This window comes from Micromesistius poutassou (assembly GCF_964030765.1).
Source record: "Micromesistius poutassou genome assembly, chromosome: 2".
NCBI lineage: Eukaryota > Metazoa > Chordata > Actinopteri > Gadiformes > Gadidae > Micromesistius > Micromesistius poutassou.
The window spans coordinates 2,755,501-2,774,226 of record NC_140272.1 but is presented as its reverse complement, the minus strand read 5'-3'; the positions used below and the strand labels follow the sequence as shown (position 1 = coordinate 2,774,226).

Here is an 18,726-nt window from a genome sequence, read left to right as displayed (position 1 = left end):
ATTTATGTTGCTAGCTTTTGCACTTGACTACTGGTGAGCCCCCCTCCCCCTCGTTCAGTTAATTATCGCAGTTGGTCAAGATAAATGCTGTCGATTAAAAGGCAAAAAGAGAAAAATGTAAAAATGTTTCAAAGCTATCCCGTGGCCAGCCATTCTAACAGGTCATCAAAGGGTTGAAACTGAGCCGTTTGACTGCAATAGTTAAGCCACATGTTGCTCATTACTAACAATGGAAAGCAGTTTTTGTTTGGTTTCCTGTTTTCTTTTCAGACATTGTGACCGTTTGAGGCTCAGTTAGGGTGGCAAACACACAGCTCTGGTAAACCAAGGGGACACGGGGACAAGGAACAACAGCCAGTGCCGCTTTCGCTTAGGCTTAACGCTACAATGCGAATAGAATTAGCCCGTAAGCTATAAATATGAACAGTTTTCCTCAGCTGCCAATGAAACTATATCTAGTTTGAATGATAAGTCGTAGTCGGTGGTCCCACCTGCAGAATACTGTACCAAACTAGGGTCTAGTTAGCAAACACAGAGGGGATGGTAGACAGCCTCCTTAGGCCTAATGTGATATAGCCTACAGTATATCATCCACATGAAGCTGTGCCGTTCCAAAGCTCAACCATTGGTTTATTATTTATAAAGGTCTTCATTTCATGGGCCCTGGAGTATGGGACTTCATATTGCTCCGGGAAATAGATCTGTGATTGACTTTAGTCCCACATTAGTATTTATTTAAATACTTCAAATGTGTATTACCATGGGGTTAATTTAAAAATTTAACCCCTGACCATTCATGTTCATTTTCTGTGTGCTCTATGGCTATTCGGTATAAGGTCACATATTTGTTTATGTAGCAATTTTATTCCTCTTTGCAGTCATGTGATAAGGATGCTGTGAGTTCAATACACATACAAACACGTTATTATTACATGATATGATCCCACAAATCCATGCCATGAACTTTTTAGGCAATTGCAGACAGAAATAACATTTGTGAGATAAAGGTATTCATATGCGTCTTAAAATATGCCTGCACTTTTTTAGTGAGCATATGTAGAATCTGAATTATGTTAATATTCGTTGTTTAATCAACGTTTCAAGGCACAATCTGTGTGTGTATGTGTGTGTGTGTGTGTGTGTGTGTGTGTGTGTGTGTGTTTGTTTTTTCCAATGCATTTTGGAGAGCTATTATGCTGTCTCCTTTTGTGATCTTTTAACCAGGGATTAACCTGACAGAGAAGGTCAAAGTTCAGGTGTTAACCAAGTTACCCAAATGCTCAGCCTCCAAGAATGAACTTGAAACTCAACACGCACACACACACACACACACACACACACACACACACACACTCAGACAGTTTTTATCTGACTCTCTTACAGACACGGTAAGACATCTCATTTCCGCCTGTTATCGATCAGTAGATTAAAAAAATAAAATAGATACATTTTCATAATCAATCATTATTTCAACACACAGATAAAGTTGTGGCGTAGCGCTCTGTGACCAGGGGGGCATTTAGAGGCAGGGTCCGTGGAGATACGGGCACTGATGAACAAGTTGGGCTGCAGGTTCAGAGGGGGCAGAATTTGTTTCATGGGGGTAATTGATGCTGTGCTGCAGGAGGAGAGAGTCAAAGCAGGCATGAAATTGCACGGAGGATCAGATGCGTATCGGAGGCTACGGGGAAGCCAGGGCAGAGGCAGCAGCAGCAGCCCTGGGGTGCCTGGATTAGGGGCCACTGCTTGCACCGAGGTACAGTTAAGAGCCAATTTTATTAGCTGGTAATCCAATCAATGGAACGGCCCTGTATCATATAAGAGTCAAGTTTTAAGGAGAACGGACTGAGTGGGAGAACTGGCTATTTATATATAAAGCCATCAGACAGGATATGGGATATATATCTGGGGACTGGGGGAAAAGTGAGAGGGGAGGAGGGCCAGGGATATACGAACGTTGAATACGATAGGAGAAGGCAGAATGAGATGTGCAAAATGTGAAATCGTATCCTTTTTAATGCAAGGAACTCCACTCTACAAATTTCCTGTGGTGTGGTGAAACTAGGCCAGATAGAGGGAGCTGTATGTCTGACTGCTAGTCAGTGGCCTGCAGGCCTCTGCAACGATAGAGAGTGTGGAAATGAACATTCTCCTGGTCCGACTGGCCCACTTGAAAGGCCGACTCAACTCCTTTGTTATTTTTTTATTTTATTTGAATTCTTTCTATTGGATCGTTGGTGGAAGCGTTTTGTGTATTCCGCCGGTGCTCCGCTTGCTATTGTGTTGGCTCAGTGTGTGTGTGTGTGTGTGTGTGTGTGTGTGTGTGTGCACGAAGAGGGATGCTGGCCCGATGCGTAGAGGGCGCACCTCATCAGGATTCCAGCGCGGTCGGTCTCTGAATAAGAAGGGGGAATTGGCTGTCAATCCCTAATTAATAAACTCTGCTTGTCCAGCCCTAGTCCAAACGGCCATGTCTGATCAATAAGTCTTGCACGCTGCCTCAGATGGAAGCCATTCAGATTTATCTGCTAATATCCTGGGTGATGGCCAGCGCTGGACTGGAGATGACAGTGGGCTCACAGCTGATTACCGTCTCGTTTACTGATTTACATTCTGCTGCGGCTATCGTCGCCAGTTGCTATCTGCAGAGTAACAAATAGGGGGAAAACCACTTCTACCGTCCCTGGAATAACCAAGGACAAAAGCTTGTTATGGTACCAGCTAAAGTTAATCTGCCATTGTTGCAGTGGCATAATGAAGAATGCCATTGGTCCATCAGTCAGAGTTCCATTTAGCTTAAGAATGCACAGATAATGATTAATAATGATATGAAACATTGTGATTAAGATCGACATGATTGTCTTGCAGCACAACTTGAAAATGCATCAGAACTAAGAACTTCTGTAAAAAAGGGGGGAAAGTCATCCTCAGTTCATTTCCTCCTTCCTGCCATAAATCCTGCTGATCAATTGTTGGCCTGTTTGGTGACAGGCAGTATTCACATCCTGTTCATTTATCAGCCATGTTCAACAGTAGCGACTATCTCACTCTTTATCGACAGTGATGTATAACGGCTGAATGGAATTAAGCGCGCCGAGGGGAGAAAAAGCCCCACCAGAAGAGATCCAGCCCCTCGGTGTGACTTCCTGTCTGGTGGAGGAGGTGTAAGAAAGGTGCACATAAAGTGGATTAATCAGTGTCTTAAACCCACCCTCTCTGCGGCGTATGGTTCAATGATTGTTTGGATTAAGATAAGCCCGGCAGACTGCCTACACTGACTACACTGTTGAATGCTGAACCTTGTGTGCCAAAGTTCCCCGGATGATATTCTTACAATCCGTGGCGATAAGCCTGGGCCAGAATCGCTGTAAATATTTAGTAGACTCTGATATGGTTTAACCAACCCCTGACGTGCGAGTTTACGGGCGTTATTTAAAGTGCAGCCATTTGCGACGGCAGAGAGTGGAGGTCTGGGGTCCCTGGAGCCCTGGCTCGCTGCCCTGCGCCAGCAGACTGTTATTACACTGACACAGACTCCTGCTCCGACCACCACTCTATCCACGTTCCAGTCCACGGACTTCCACTGAGTTATCGCCGCATCCGATGTGAAATTACGGGGCGCGCCTTTTGCTTTTACGCACCGTCGCCCCGGCTGCGTCGGTTCCCCCGGAGAAAAGGGGGACGTTTTTTATCGACGTATTTATTTGTGTATTTATTGGTTTGATTGTTTCATGTTTGTGTTTTTGTATCTCTTGTCTCAATGTTGGCTATGTAGACGTAGCTTTGAACAGTGTGCTTCTGTTCGGTTGTGACTGTAGTTATGGGTTGCTGGTGGGGGGGGGGGGGTTAGCAGTAAAGCCATTTTGTATCCAGAAGTTTGACTATGTTAGCCGAACTTGGGGGGAGACTGTTCAGCGCATGTTTCCTTTTATTATGGATATGGTCCTCCAAAGATAACGTCATTTGCGAGTGGCAGGAGGTGTATTTAACAAACGTATTCGTACAGTGGCCGGTGTACTACACACGTTTGATTTTTCACCTTTACAGACACTTTGTCCGAGGACGTTGGTGATGTTTTAGCTTGTCCTCCCACCGGCTATGGTAAACGTTTTGTTTATCAGTGTTGGCCGAGTTTGAATTCTCGTTTGGCCGAGGAGGGATACGACAACGGGAAGACGATGCTATCGCTTTAGTTATCTGTCCTCTTCTGGATCCCAGATTAATGGTCAGCCATTTTACGTGCATTTCCGTGTTTCCCCCGGTCAGGTCCAGCAGAGATCCATTCCTGTGTATAACGCGCGGCCAGAGATCCCCGCCTTCGGCGACATGATTGGTCGAAACTAATTTGAAGCAAAATAAATTAAACTCAGATTTTAGCTCGTCAGCCATCAGACTTAAGATGTTAATCTATAAAAATGCAAGGAGACTAGCAGGGAGGATATCAAGGGCAACTACGTAATGGCATGCTGTGTGATAGAGCGAGAGAGTGTGAGAGTGAAAGAGTGAGGGGACGACCGCTGAGGTGCCCAGCGGGTGTGTTCCAGGAGACGGACATGCTCTCCTCATTCCCGCCAGTAACCTTGACCTTCGCCTCTTAGTGATTCTCCTCTGACATCATATCTGTCCAATCACAGCCCAGTGGGACATCTCAGCAACTGCCTACGCTGCTGAAAGCAAGACTTCAGGGAGAACAAGATAAAGCTAGAGACTACGGGGTCTGTGTGTAGGAGAGTGCGAGTGTGTTGTGTAGCGGCGTGTGTGCGACCGTGCGTGGGCTTTTCCTCACTTGTGTTTGTTTGCGTGGCTGTTTTTTATTTGACAACTTTTTTTATTCCCTTAACACTATTTGTTCACTTGGATGTGTGAGAGTTTTTTGCACACACACACACACACACACACACACACACACACCACACAAATACAAACACAGACAAACGCACAGACACACATGCACACACGCACGCACACACACATGCACGCACACACATGCACACACACACACACACACACACACACACACACACACGTGCAGGCCCCATTAATCGGCTTTTGATTCATGTCTTAATCTCCTGTCTGTGGCTTGGCTGGCAGATCCCGCCTCCCAGCTTAGTATTTACAAAGCGTTTGAAGGAACGTGAACATGGACACAAAACATCCCTCTCTCTCTCTCTGCTCCTACCTTTGAATACACACACACACAACCACAAACACACACACGCACACACACATATACACATAAACACACACACACACACACACACACACACGTATACACATACACATAAACACACACACACACACACACACACACACAGAGATAAAGATAAAGATAAAGATATTCCTTTTCAGGTGGACTCGGACCTCCTGGGTCTACCTGCATGTAGCCGCTGGGAGGTCCTGGGCGCGGTCGCTGTCTTCCGCTCCGGAGGCGAAGAGAGAGCCTGGTGCTTTTATAACTAATGTCAAACGCCGCGTGTGCAGCCGGGGCGGTTAGCTCGTGTGCAGATAGGGTCTTCATTACAGACTCGTTAGATTCGACGAGATAAGCTCTCCCTTGTTGCTCGTACATCTCCCTGCTTCCATCCCCCCTTGAGCAAATAGGGTCGTTAGCTGGCTCTACGGCTATCAAAGCGTTCCGCGGCGTCCGTTGGAAGCAGCCGTAGGCAGGGAAACAGAAGAAGCCCAGAAGGCGATGGGATTAGACACACCGTGGAGGGGTTGTGGTCCTGCATTGCTGCGGCCCGGTCTTATTGGACTGGCAGACCATGTCCGTGGACCGACCGTTTGACAGATGATTTATCACCATCAACCGCTACGTCTATTATTATGACAATAGGAAAGATGGTATCCTTGTGCAGCAATATCCACAATGTGACAAATGCAAAGCTGCCCTAGGGGCGCGCACGCACACAGGCACACACATGCACACGCAATGAAGAACACTCCGAAGCATACATTTGTTCTTAATCAGCAGATGTGAAGTTATTCCTTGTATAGGAAAAGTCTTGAGAAATGTCGGTTAATATGCAATGCGTTCTTTCAATTTTTGGGCCAATCATTTCATCCATTGGATTCATTTCCCCATTATTTGTTTTTCTTATCTATTAATACTTTGGCCACTAGATGTCCCAGTTTACTTACACACACACACACACACACACACACACACACACACACACACACACACACACACACACACACACACACACACACACACACACACACACACACACACACACACACACACACAGTGCACATGGTGTGTTTAATGCGACCGGCCTATCTACTCTGGTCCCCACATGTGTCCGGGTGTCCGTTGGGAGAGAGCAGGGAAGCGTCTGTCTCCTCCTGTCTGACTAACACACTGAACACATTGCCGGGGAAACAGCCCAGACCAGGCCGACGGAGCGCAGACAGACAGACAGACAGATACACTGACTACACACTGACTGACTATGCACGGATGCACGCGTGGCCTTGTGATCGTGTGTTTGTGTGTGTGTGTGTGTGTGTGTGTGTGTTTGTGTGTACAGACTGAATTAGGGCAGGTTGTCCATTTGAAGTTAATGTTTGATGTCCACATTTTCTGTTTATTCTTGACTAATTCTAGATTCTTGAATAGAAAAAAATACAGTCCTAAATATATTATGAAACGATTCCAAACCAACCACTACAAAGCTAAAAACACCCAAGACAGGGTTGGCTCTAGATGTTTTTATATTCACAGCTGATCATCAAATCACTTTAATTCCTCATGACTGTCTGTCATGAGGAAGGCTGTTTTTGGTGTTGAACACATCCCTACTTAGCCTGATGGTGTGTGTGTGTGTTTATGTGTGTGTGTGTGTGTGTGTGTGGGTCTCTGTGTGTGTCAGAGTGTGACATTGTTGCCCGCTCCACAACTCTCCCTTATCTATTAAATCCTTCATTAAGCCCTTATCACCCGTCTTAATGCTAATTAAGACTGTCTTTAATGTGAGGCTATAGAGTGGGCGAGCTCCTCTTCCTGGAGGAAGTGACGCAAGCATAGGAGGGGGACACCCTGTTTCAGACAGGACCCCCCCCCCCCCCCCCACCCCCCACCCCACCCCACCCCCACCCCCTTAACCCTCTCCGTTTCTCTGAGATTGCAGCATCAGCTTTAGAGCCTAACCTCATATGAAAATGTCCTTAACCAGTCCTCACCGCCATTGTCAAGATGCTTCTTCAACTCAATAGGTTTCCGATCTCTTCATCTTTCGACGTAATCGACCCCACCAAGCGACTGACCGTGATCCACGAAGCCGCCTGGGGCTCTGGTAACGCAGGCGCTGCCCGTGGAGAAACGACCCGCACGGGACAGCATTAACATTCTCCCCTGCTCCATGTAGGGCACCCAGAGGTCAGTCACACTGTGTCCTGCGACTCCAGTGCACGAACCACGCCGCCATATTTTCTGGCCGGGAGAGGACGTTTCTCATTTCAAGCGAGAGACATGTTCCTCGTTGACAGCGAGGAAAGCAATGCTAATGTGGGGCACCACCATTCATACTGAGAAACAACAGGAAATGATGCTAAATATATTATGGAGGGATAGATGGATGGATGCGGTAGCTGGATAGATGATGGATATTTGATAGGCAGGCAGGCCTAGATGGATGGATGTTTTGACGTGTAGAAACAGCAGCGCTGCTGCATGCGGCACGGTGGAACTTTTTGCAGACACACTCAGGGTCACGGAGATAGTTGTGTGAATTCTAATGAGCAAACATTGACAGATAGAATATGCACATCGGGCAGATGGCGTGTGGACATTGACTGGCAACAGGAGGGCGGGGCACGGAGTGGCGTCGAGAGAGCGAGAGAGGGGGGGGGGGGGGGAGGAGCGGCGGCGGTTACGATTTCATGTGTCACGGCAGCTGGCGGCCAACTGTGGAACAGTGTGTGTCAGCAAAGCAATATCGAGATAAAGGGAGAGATGGAGAAAGAAAGGGAAAGAGGGCAGACCGAGATGGAGTGGGCGGGGAAATGAGCCGGGGGTGATGGAGGAGAGGGGGGGAAGCAGGATTAATACAAATAAATAACAACAACCATCGACACAACCACGGCATCCTATTACTGAGTCAGAGCTGAACGTTCTGGAGATGTTGTGACGGATTCAGAACGGGATTGCCGTGCTATCTCTATGGAACACAGATAATGAGTTGAATAATGATATAAATAACTGTGATGACTTCCTCCTATGTACGGAAGAGCGCGTTAACCTCCTCTTACAAGCGCCCTTCCGGCATCTCTCCCTCCCTCCCATCCCTCTCCCTACCTCCCGCTATCCCTCTCAATCCCAACTTTGATGTATGCATGAGGAAGGGTTTCCTGAAGACCAAAGAGGCCATTACCCAGGGGCTATTAGGCTTCTAGTAGAGCATGGCCATGCTTGTTCTGTGCTCTCATGCTCTCACTTGTGTCACGTGTGTGTTAGTGTGTTAGTTTGTTTGTGCGTGTGTCTGTGTTTGTGTGTGAGCAGGGTGGGCGAGTATTGTTACGTGTATTTTAATGACCTTTATTATTGTACTTACCATCGAGGTCCTCAGTGGCCGGCCTTCTCTTTTGCACGGCGAGATGCTGGGCTACTAATCGGTGCGGCTCCCTCATGCAGACTGGCATTGCGGATGGTTGTGGGGGTAGGGGTGGAGTGAGTCATCTTCATCACAAATGAAATACTCTGACATTTGAGCATAAATATCCCAGCATGCCTTGAAGCTCAACAGTTCTGGCTGTGTGTATGTGTTTTACAGTATAGGAGGTACACAGACCACTGGGTCCTCATATCATGTTAGTTTGAGATTCACTGGGCATCGCGATCAGAACGAGCTGAGACTTCGGTTTGCTGCTGCTTTATATGTCGTCTGTAACAATCTGTGAACATATTATTATATCGTAAGTCGTCACCTATTGCGCTGTTCATTCTATTTTAAGACGCTAAGTCATTTCCTACATTTTCGGTATACGAATAATAATGACATTTTCTTTACTATTGTGTCTTTTCTATGTCGTTTAACACGGGCAAGAAAATGAGCAGAAGAGAACCACAAACGGTGCGGTCCAACACGATAATCCAACCCCCATTCGTTGGCAGTTTGTTATTCCGTGCAGCATCACAGACATAAATACAAGAAGGCGGGTGGCTCCGAGAGACACAGGGAGGAGGCTGTGGAGGAATTATACACAGATAAGGAGGGAGAGGTGAAGATAAGGCGAGGCACTTTGTGTTTGTTGATGTGTGGGGTTTGCCTGCAACCGGTCACCTACCTCACACCCGGGCAGAGGAGAAACAAGCAGGTATTAACAATTCATTTTGTTTCGACTGTGTCCTCGCCGGCTGATGTCGGGGCCACGAGGATCCCTTAAAAAGAAATACCCATTACACTAAGTCCTCCGCTCCTTTCACTCCACCGTCTGATCAATGGCAGATTGGCAGGTGAATGGTTCCAGGACAGCGTGGCGTGGCCAATCAGAGGGCTCCCTAGCAGGGCAGACCCGGACGGTGTCCTCCTATCTGAGGCTGCGGGCCGATCAATGACTGCTCTGCGTCATTGATTTGTGTGTTTTTCACTAAAGCGGATCCTTTCGCCGGTGCCCTGATCAATAGGCGCTAATAAAGAGTAGAGTCTCTATAACCCCGCTGCTGCACGGACAATGACACCCCGGCTCTGGCGCTCGAGGTGGGATCGTTTTGCAGCCCATGGACATAGTTTAGCTATCCCTGCCGTTGGGATTTCTTTAATTTGATGGAAATTATATGCGTAGAGTCATGTAGGATTCCAAAATGGCATCCCAAACGGATGTCACTTCTTCATCACGTCTCTCCACGTGTATGTTTTGAAACAACTGGAATTGGATGTTGCTTTTGTTTCCAAAAAGAACAATCGAAAAAGGGGAGGAAGGTTTGAACCAATTAAAACTAGCATTGGGGAACAACATTTGTACATGTTTATAGTTCTCGTTAATGACATAATGATAATAATACGGCTGTTTGAATAAGAACATGCGGCACTATTAATAAGAGCTGATTGTTCCGTGGGGACTAATAAATGACTACAGCACTGGCTCCTATCGTCCTGACACTAATAGCGCGGGAATAAATGCAGCCGTTCCGAGGGAATGGAGCTGGGGTAACTAACTGCACGCCGGCAATAGGGGACAAGACAGGGCGACAAGCGATACAAGTAGCCCTGCTTATTGTTCCTTATCCTACATTGTTTCCTGGGCCGTAAGCGGTGGCGGCGGCCGGGGTGTTCTCTGTTCTCGCTGACTAATGCCTGGCACTTATTTGCATCCATAGCCGGCGTCAGACGCCCACGTCGCCTCGCATACCTGCCAGACCCCCGCACACGCCCCCCCACAGAGGCCTGTGCGTCCCGTGGTGTGTCCTCTCTACCAGAACTGACTCTCTCTCTCTCTCTCTCTCCCTCTCTCTCTCTCTCTCTCTCTCATATCTCCACGTCAGTGAAGTGACAGAAATGCTATGCAGCAACCCTGCCACGTGCGGTTTGCTCCGGTAGGAGTGAGCACCTGCACGTTCCCCCCACCCCCACCCACCCCAGCATCCTGCTGATTGACTGAACTGAGGGCACCAGAGACACACACACACACACACACACACACACACACACTGGCTCCCCGTAGCAAGCAGATGATCCGAGAGACTTAAGACCCGGGGGGGTGGTTGGGTGGTGGTGGTGGGGTGGGGTGGGGGGGGGGTAGGGGGGGCGCTGAAGGAAAGATGCCACTGGCGGTCGCTTTGATTTAGAAATATCATGACCAGACACACAGCAACAGACGTGTCCCCCAGCAGGCTCATACAAGCTACACATTGTAAGAAGATTGTTCATTGTTGTTGTTTTTGTGTGTTTATGGGTGCCCTGCAAGAGTTCCACTCCTTGCTGTTGTAGCATGTCACTTATTTATTTAAATTGGCTGAGATATTCAGTTCCCCTCCTAAAGGCTTACTTTATGCCAAAAGAGATCCTTTCATATGTGTTATTTACCTACGGCCCTGCTTTAGTTTTGTTTCCATTACATTTCAAATAAATGGTTCTATTTGCATGCTTGCAAAAGCATTAGGGCATCCTGTAGCCAGTAGCGCGTTGTCTTCCTGATTAACACCATTAATCCACGGTTTTCCCTCTACATATCTGCTGACATCACATAATATAATATTATTATCCATATATAAATTCAGCAGTTAACTGTCATTTCCGTAATGACGGCGTTTGGCCATCATAAATAGGCCGATTATATAAATCGAGAGTTATTGGTGACGAAGAATGTGTTTCTTCTTTTTTTTTTTTTATCTCTCTCATTCCCGAGCCTCTCTGCAATCATATTTTTATAATTACCCCCCATGTAAAAAACGTATTTTCTGCTGCGCACACCTTGAGCTGCACCCACCTCCGTCTCCTTGGGAACCGCAGGTAAAAACACGGAATGGAACCGGGAGGCGCGTCAGGCCTGTCGCGCGCCCCCATCTGTCGCACAGGAACGTTTGAAGGAAGCGCGGCGTCGTCTTGTGCTCGCGCGGCCCGTTTGTTACATCGGAGGCAGAGAGAGAGAGAGGGAGAGAGAGAGGGAGGGAGGGAGGGAGGAGAGCGAGTGCGCAAGTAAGCCACATCATCAGCAGAGCAGTAGCACCAGCGGCGGCCGTGGCGTCAGTGCATCTGTGAGCCTTCGAATCGCCTGTCTCATTCGAGCTGCCACATTCTCCCGTTACGTTTCCGATTGAGATCTTCCAGCCCCCGAAGTCTCAAGACATCTTCGGCGTCGCCCCCCCCCACCCACCCCAAATACTTTTGGAGCTCGACGCTATTCTTAGATCAGCAGTAGGACACTGTTCTTCCGGTCCTCTTTGTATTTACTCCAGTTTATTGAATATTTAATGGAAAATGGCGATCTGCGCTCAGTCCTACGGTATCTTGTGTGTCTTCTCGATCCAAACTATCCTCATCATATGCGTCTCTACACCGACCGCGGGGAGCCACCTCTTCCCTCAGCATTACACGTAAGTAAGCGCCGACATGTGTGCTTGTTTTACCGGGGTTGCGAGCGCAGGACAGGTGGCCCCGGCATCCCTCTCTCCCCCCCCCCCCCCCGGTAGCGGTGTTTATCACGGTGCGACGGTCGACCGACCCCGCCGCTGTCCCCTGATGTTGACATACAGCCGCCGCTTCCGACCTAGAGACGGCGCGTCGTCGTGTCCCGGTTTAGCTCGTGTTGTGTACCGTCCGCCGTGTCACCTAGCCTGTGTGTCGGGGGGGTTATGTATCAATTGTGCCCGTGTAGGCTAGGTCGTCCTTTAAGCGTTATCCAACGCGTTGGATTACTACGTGGCGCCAGGTGGTGACAACGTGCCCGAGAGAATGTGATGAATTGAATAGCTCGCGTCTCGTCTATTTGTAGGGAATATACAACGCGAAGACGTTTAGCCACAGTTTGTTTTCATTGGCACGGCAGCTTAACCATTAACCTATTTACGAGTGATGGATTGCAAAGCTTCAGGCTGAACGAGGTTACTTACAATTGGCGATTCTAAAATGGGTCTTAATCCAACCAAAACAGCACGAAAGGAAATTCAATTCCATTATTTATCCGAGACACGGTTAAAACAATACGATGAGCTGCACCGGTGAATGCCCGGGCATCGACCCGATCCTCAGATGCGCCTAGGAACTTCTGCCGTAGCGGATTTCGTCATATTTTTCAATGCAATGAATAGCTAACCTGTGTGTAAATATTATGCCAACTTTGATGATATTGATATCTTTATTTATTTTAACGGACGCCCTTTCATATACTCCCCAAAATGTAGCTCTACTACTTTTCCAAAGCAAGAGTGGAGCTGATATTAAAATGAACGCATCCTCCCTCATGCGTCTTACAATAAATTGGCTTGGCAGTTTTATTAAGAACCAAGACTATTGAATTCATCGTGGTGGGCACAAGGAACGATGGGATGTTGAATTGGTAACACTTTACAATAAGGTACACAGAAACGTAGGTAGTTACTGAGGAACGAATGAGTAACGAATGAGGAACGAATGAGGAACGAATGAGTAACGAATGATGAACGACGAAGTGACAGTTACTCAGTAACTACTGAGGAGTTACTGGTAAACAGACCAGGGGACTACTGAGGAACGAATGAGTAACGAATGAGTAACGAATGATGAACGACGAAGTGACAGTTACTCAGTAACTACTGAGGAGTTACTGGTAAACAGACCAGGGGACTACTGTATTCGTTACTGAGTAACGAATGATGAACAACCAGGGGCCCTAAAGTGACAGTTACTCAGTAACTACTGAGGAGTTACTGGTAAATAGACCAGGGGACTACTGTATTCGTTACTGAGTAACGAATGATGAACAACCAGGGGCCCTAAAGTGACAGTTACTCAGTAACTACTGAGGAGTTACTGGTAAACAGACTAGGGGATACTGTATTAATGAATCATTCTGTGAAATAGCAAACTGACCAATTGATTATGAAAGCAACTGAATTTTCCTGGGATTTCACAATTAGTTAATAAATTAACAAGGCACAGACGGGATGATTGTCATATTTTAATAAAGATATTCACAATACATACATTCATATTCACATTTAAGGTTTATTATGTGGCATTAGTAATGTTGAAGGCTTAAAAGCAATTGTCCACCACTGCAGGGCACGCTTTAAACCTGCCTCCCTTGGTTTCAAGCGCTGTCGAGGGCTGGCTTGGGTCCCACACTGGATCGACTGGTAGAGCTGGATCTGACTGATGAGTTGTTACTCTTTCGCGATCCATTCGTTCACCAGTAGTTAAGCTTTATGAATCATTCGTTTACCAGTAGTGAAGCTTTTTGTGTACCTTCATGTAAAGTAATGCATCATACTGAGTTGTTACTCTTTCGCGAACCATTCGTTCACCAGTAGTTAAGCTTTATGAATCATTCGTTTACCAGTAGTGAAGCTTTTTGTGTACCTTCATGTAAAGTAATGCATCATACTGAGTTGTTACTCTTTCGCGAACCATTCGTTCACCAGTAGTTAAGCTTTATGAATCATTCGTTTACCAGTAGTGAAGCTTTTTGTGTACCTTCATGTAAAGTAATGCATCATACTGAGTTGTTACTCTTTCGCGAACCATTTGTTCACCAGTAGTTAAGCTTTTTGAACCATTCGTTTACCAGTAGTGAAGCACTTTCGGGTTAGTTATAAAACCCCAAACCACTGTTGATGACAATGAGGGATCTACAGCCACTTTAGTTAAAAATGTATACAACATAGGGAAATATATATACATATACTGCGCTCATGACACATAACATATAACATAATAACAGGATAATATAGAAAATATCAACAATTTAAAACACAAACAGAAACAAAAAAAGGCATTTTAAAATGTAACAAAAAAAGGCACTCTAAAAACAAAACAAAAACCAGCTCTCTTCATCTGACACGGCTGTAGCGATCCATCGCCTCTTCTGGGGTGAGGACTGAAACAAAGAAAATGATAAACATGTATTAACAGTAATATTTTGTCAGGATGATGGTAGTGATGATGATACCCCTTCAGAAACATTTATATAGAAATTAGAAGATAAAATGAACATACCGTGATATAATACGGCATTACCGTATATGCCTCAAATCATACCGTGATATAAATTGTAGTCCATACCGTACAGCCCTACTGCATACCTTACCTATAAATGTATTTCATCCAGCTGAATAGGGACAATTTGCTCCTCTCAAAAAGTGACCCGCACCTCACTGACTTCCTCGTCGTTTTCCCTCTATGTTTATTACGTCGGCACTGCCTACAGAAGACAACACATTTCTTCATGATAAATATTAATGTTACTGAACTTGAATTTATAACATGACATATCAGTAAACAAAGGAAGTCATCGATAAAAACCGTACCAAAAAAGAATACTTACCACTGCAGTCCGTCAACGTTTGCGTTTTCCTTCATTTTCATGCTCTTTTTGCAGAGTTTGCATTTTATTTTGGCTTTAAGTAACTTCTTCTTTTGGAGCCATTTTTATCAATTTTAATTTCTTTTTAAAAGTCTGTCTTCCCTCAATAAGACTGAGTACTTCAGCGTGCAGGGTCATGATAACTTCGCATCAAACCGTCTTCCTGTCTTGCACATGCGGACCCACAATGCAATTCGGGAGCGTCCCTTGTCGTCGACGGACGTGTACAGTGGGTAGGGGGCACGTTATACGCAGATCGTTTTACCCCATGCGTCGGACACGCCCACTCTCTTCCGTCGACGGGCAAGGAGGTCGTGCAGAAGGACTTGACAATGGAGACTCAGCGAAAGAGTAAGAGAAAAAGGCAGCCCACGGAAGAGCTTCCACATGTAGAGACAGCCATGTTAGAATGTAAGTACATGCTTTAAAGTTATTTCATTATTAATTGAGAGTGTAATGATTCGGTCACATTGCTTAGCTTCCTAAAATGAGCTAATTTGACATCGTACCACGTCTGTTCTATCACGTATTTTTTGGCCTTGCTAGCTAACCTTGTCACTAACCAATGGATTGCTAGCTGGCTAGATAGCCGACGTTGCAAGCAAATTTTAATTATCTGTCAAACACAAAAGTTTAACTCTTAACTAGGTCAAAAGACCGACGGTTCAACCACTTATCTAATGTTAAATTAGGCGATATGCGATGAAAATGTGGTCCAAGCTTTGAAATTGGACTTGTAAAGTTATTATGTTAGCGCCAGTTACCACGTCTTTGAATAGTTTTTGGAGTTGTTTTTAACTACTAAAAAACCCGAAGACTGCTACATTACACTGTTATAGTGCTATTACGGTAATACCTTTCTCCCTGTTTTTTTTCTTTTCATTTTAGTCCATAGTTACAGTATGTAATGTTAACAACTGAATCTCTCAAACATGTCTTCTACACAATGGACTGCATGTGGAACCATGACAAATGAGTTGATGATGATTTGTCTTAAATCAAAATTACATATGATCATACATATTATTATTACATATTATAACATTAAAGACAATGGATAATGTCATTGCCCAAAGTGAATAAAACCCTTATTTCTTAACTAACTGTATATATATGTTTTTAAGGTATCCATACAATTTTCAAATGAACAAAAACGTCACTCTGTATGCATTCATCAATATCCTTCATGAGGTTTTGAGCCCCTTACACCAACCATTCTTTCTGTGCTCCAAAATGTTACAGCGCCATCGAGTCAGCGGGAACAATCCGAACAGCGCAGTAGCCAAACTGCAGCAGAGGAAGCAGGTAATTAATTTTTTATTTTAAATGTTAAGCATACTTAACAGATATACTCAGATTCATGTGACTGTGAAATTTAGTTGTACACAGTATAATGATTAATAACTGATGAACGTCACTATGAAAACACTATAATAGTGTTATTTTTAAACCTCTTTTCTACTTCCTGGTTTTATGATGTTAAAATAAGGGTGCTCACCTTCACCACATTCACTGGTTGAAGGCTAGTGTCTAGAGGGGATCCAAGACAAGAGGATGCTAGTAATATTTACTCCATTTGTACTTGAACATTGCAGTAACCAAGTATCTACCTTTACATGATATCGTAACCGGAAAGTGCTTTGGGAATGGGAAGGAACTTAGAACAGCAATGACATGAATTAGATTGAGGTCAGTTAAGCCACTTTAAGTTAGTCTACTAAGTAGAAAATAAAAAAGTTTTTGGTTATGGTTATGGTCATGGTGCTGGATTAATTGATCAATTCTTACCCATTTCTTTAACGAGCTAGGTGGTCAGCTGGTCCCAAGTCTGCTTATAATATCAAAGCCACGTCTGAACATGACTGTTCAAAGCAGCATAATGGATGAAGCTACAGCAGGAACATGGCTTTCAAATAACACTAAACAATATAATCCACTTATTCTACCACTTGTCTAAACTATACAGTGCTCCCACTTTACTCTCTAGTCGTGCTCATTTGATTTATAATAACCTACTGTTAAAGAGTACAGATAATACTACTTGAATAGACAGTACACTCACAGTACTCTTGATACTACTGGAAATTACAATTTAATAATTATTATTATTATACCTCTGTACATTCATTACTCTAGAATGTAATTTAGAACTAACTTGCCACTATATAACCCTAATACAAGAATAGTATTAATACTAGTAAACCCCTAACCAACTGCACTACCATCATCCTGACAAAATACTACTGTTAATACATGTTTATCATTTTCTTTGTTTCAGTCCTCACCCCAGAAGAGGCGATGGATCGCTACAGCCGTGTCAGATGAAGAGAGCTGGTTTTTGTTTTGTTTTTAGAGTGCCTTTTTTTGTTACATTTTAAAATGCCTTTTTTTGTTTCTGTTTGTGTTTTAAATTGTTGATATTTTCTATATTATCCTGTTATTATGTTATATGTTATGTGTCATGAGCGCAGTATATGTATATATATTTCCCTATGTTGTATACATTTTTAACTAAAGTGGCTGTAGATCCCTCATTGTCATCAACAGTGGTTTGGGGTTTTATAACTAACCCGAAAGTGCTTCACTACTGGTAAACGAATGGTTCAAAAAGCTTAACTACTGGTGAACGAATGGTTCGCGAAAGAGTAACAACTCAGTATGATGCATTACTTTACATGAAGGTACACAAAAAGCTTCACTACTGGTAAACGAATGATTCATAAAGCTTAACTACTGGTGAACGAATGGTTCGCGAAAGAGTAACAACTCAGTATGATGCATTACTTTACATGAAGGTACACAAAAAGCTTCACTACTGGTAAACGAATGATTCATAAAGCTTAACTACTGGTGAACGAATGGTTCGCGAAAGAGTAACAACTCAGTATGATGCATTACTTTACATGAAGGTACACAAAAAGCTTCACTACTGGTAAACGAATGATTCATAAAGCTTAACTACTGGTGAACGAATGGTTCGCGAAAGAGTAACAACTCAGTATGATGCATTACTTTACATGAAGGTACACAAAAAGCTTCACTACTGGTAAACGAATGATTCATAAAGCTTAACTACTGGTGAACGAATGGTTCGCGAAAGAGTAACAACTCAGTATGATGCATTACTTTACATGAAGGTACACAAAAAGCTTCACTACTGGTAAACGAATGATTCATAAAGCTTAACTACTGGTGAACGAATGGTTCGCGAAAGAGTAACAACTCAGTATGATGCATTACTTTACATGAAGGTACACAAAAAGCTTCACTACTGGTAAACGAATGATTCATAAAGCTTAACTACTGGTGAACGAATGGTTCGCGAAAGAGTAACAACTCAGTATGATGCATTACTTTACATGAAGGTACACAAAAAGCTTCACTACTGGTAAACGAATGATTCATAAAGCTTAACTACTGGTGAACGAATGGTTCGCGAAAGAGTAACAACTCAGTATGATGCATTACTTTACATGAAGGTACACAAAAAGCTTCACTACTGGTAAACGAATGATTCATAAAGCTTAACTACTGGTGAACGAATGGTTCGCGAAAGAGTAACAACTCAGTATGATGCATTACTTTACATGAAGGTACACAAAAAGCTTCACTACTGGTAAACGAATGATTCATAAAGCTTAACTACTGGTGAACGAATGGTTCGCGAAAGAGTAACAACTCAGTATGATGCATTACTTTACATGAAGGTACACAAAAAGCTTC

At 44.5% G+C, this 18,726-nt stretch overlaps 1 long non-coding RNA gene across 1 annotated transcript; it reads left to right on the top strand.

Annotated features, from left to right (window-relative positions):
* The first annotated feature begins 14,592 nt into the window (after window positions 1-14,592).
* LOC311338403 lies at window positions 14,593-17,580 on the top strand. The gene is made up of 3 exons (XR_014633154.1): window positions 14,593-15,414; window positions 16,246-16,308; window positions 17,282-17,580. It is a non-coding gene; the product is annotated as an uncharacterized lncRNA (long non-coding RNA).
* The last annotated feature ends 1,146 nt before the right edge of the window (window positions 17,581-18,726 follow it).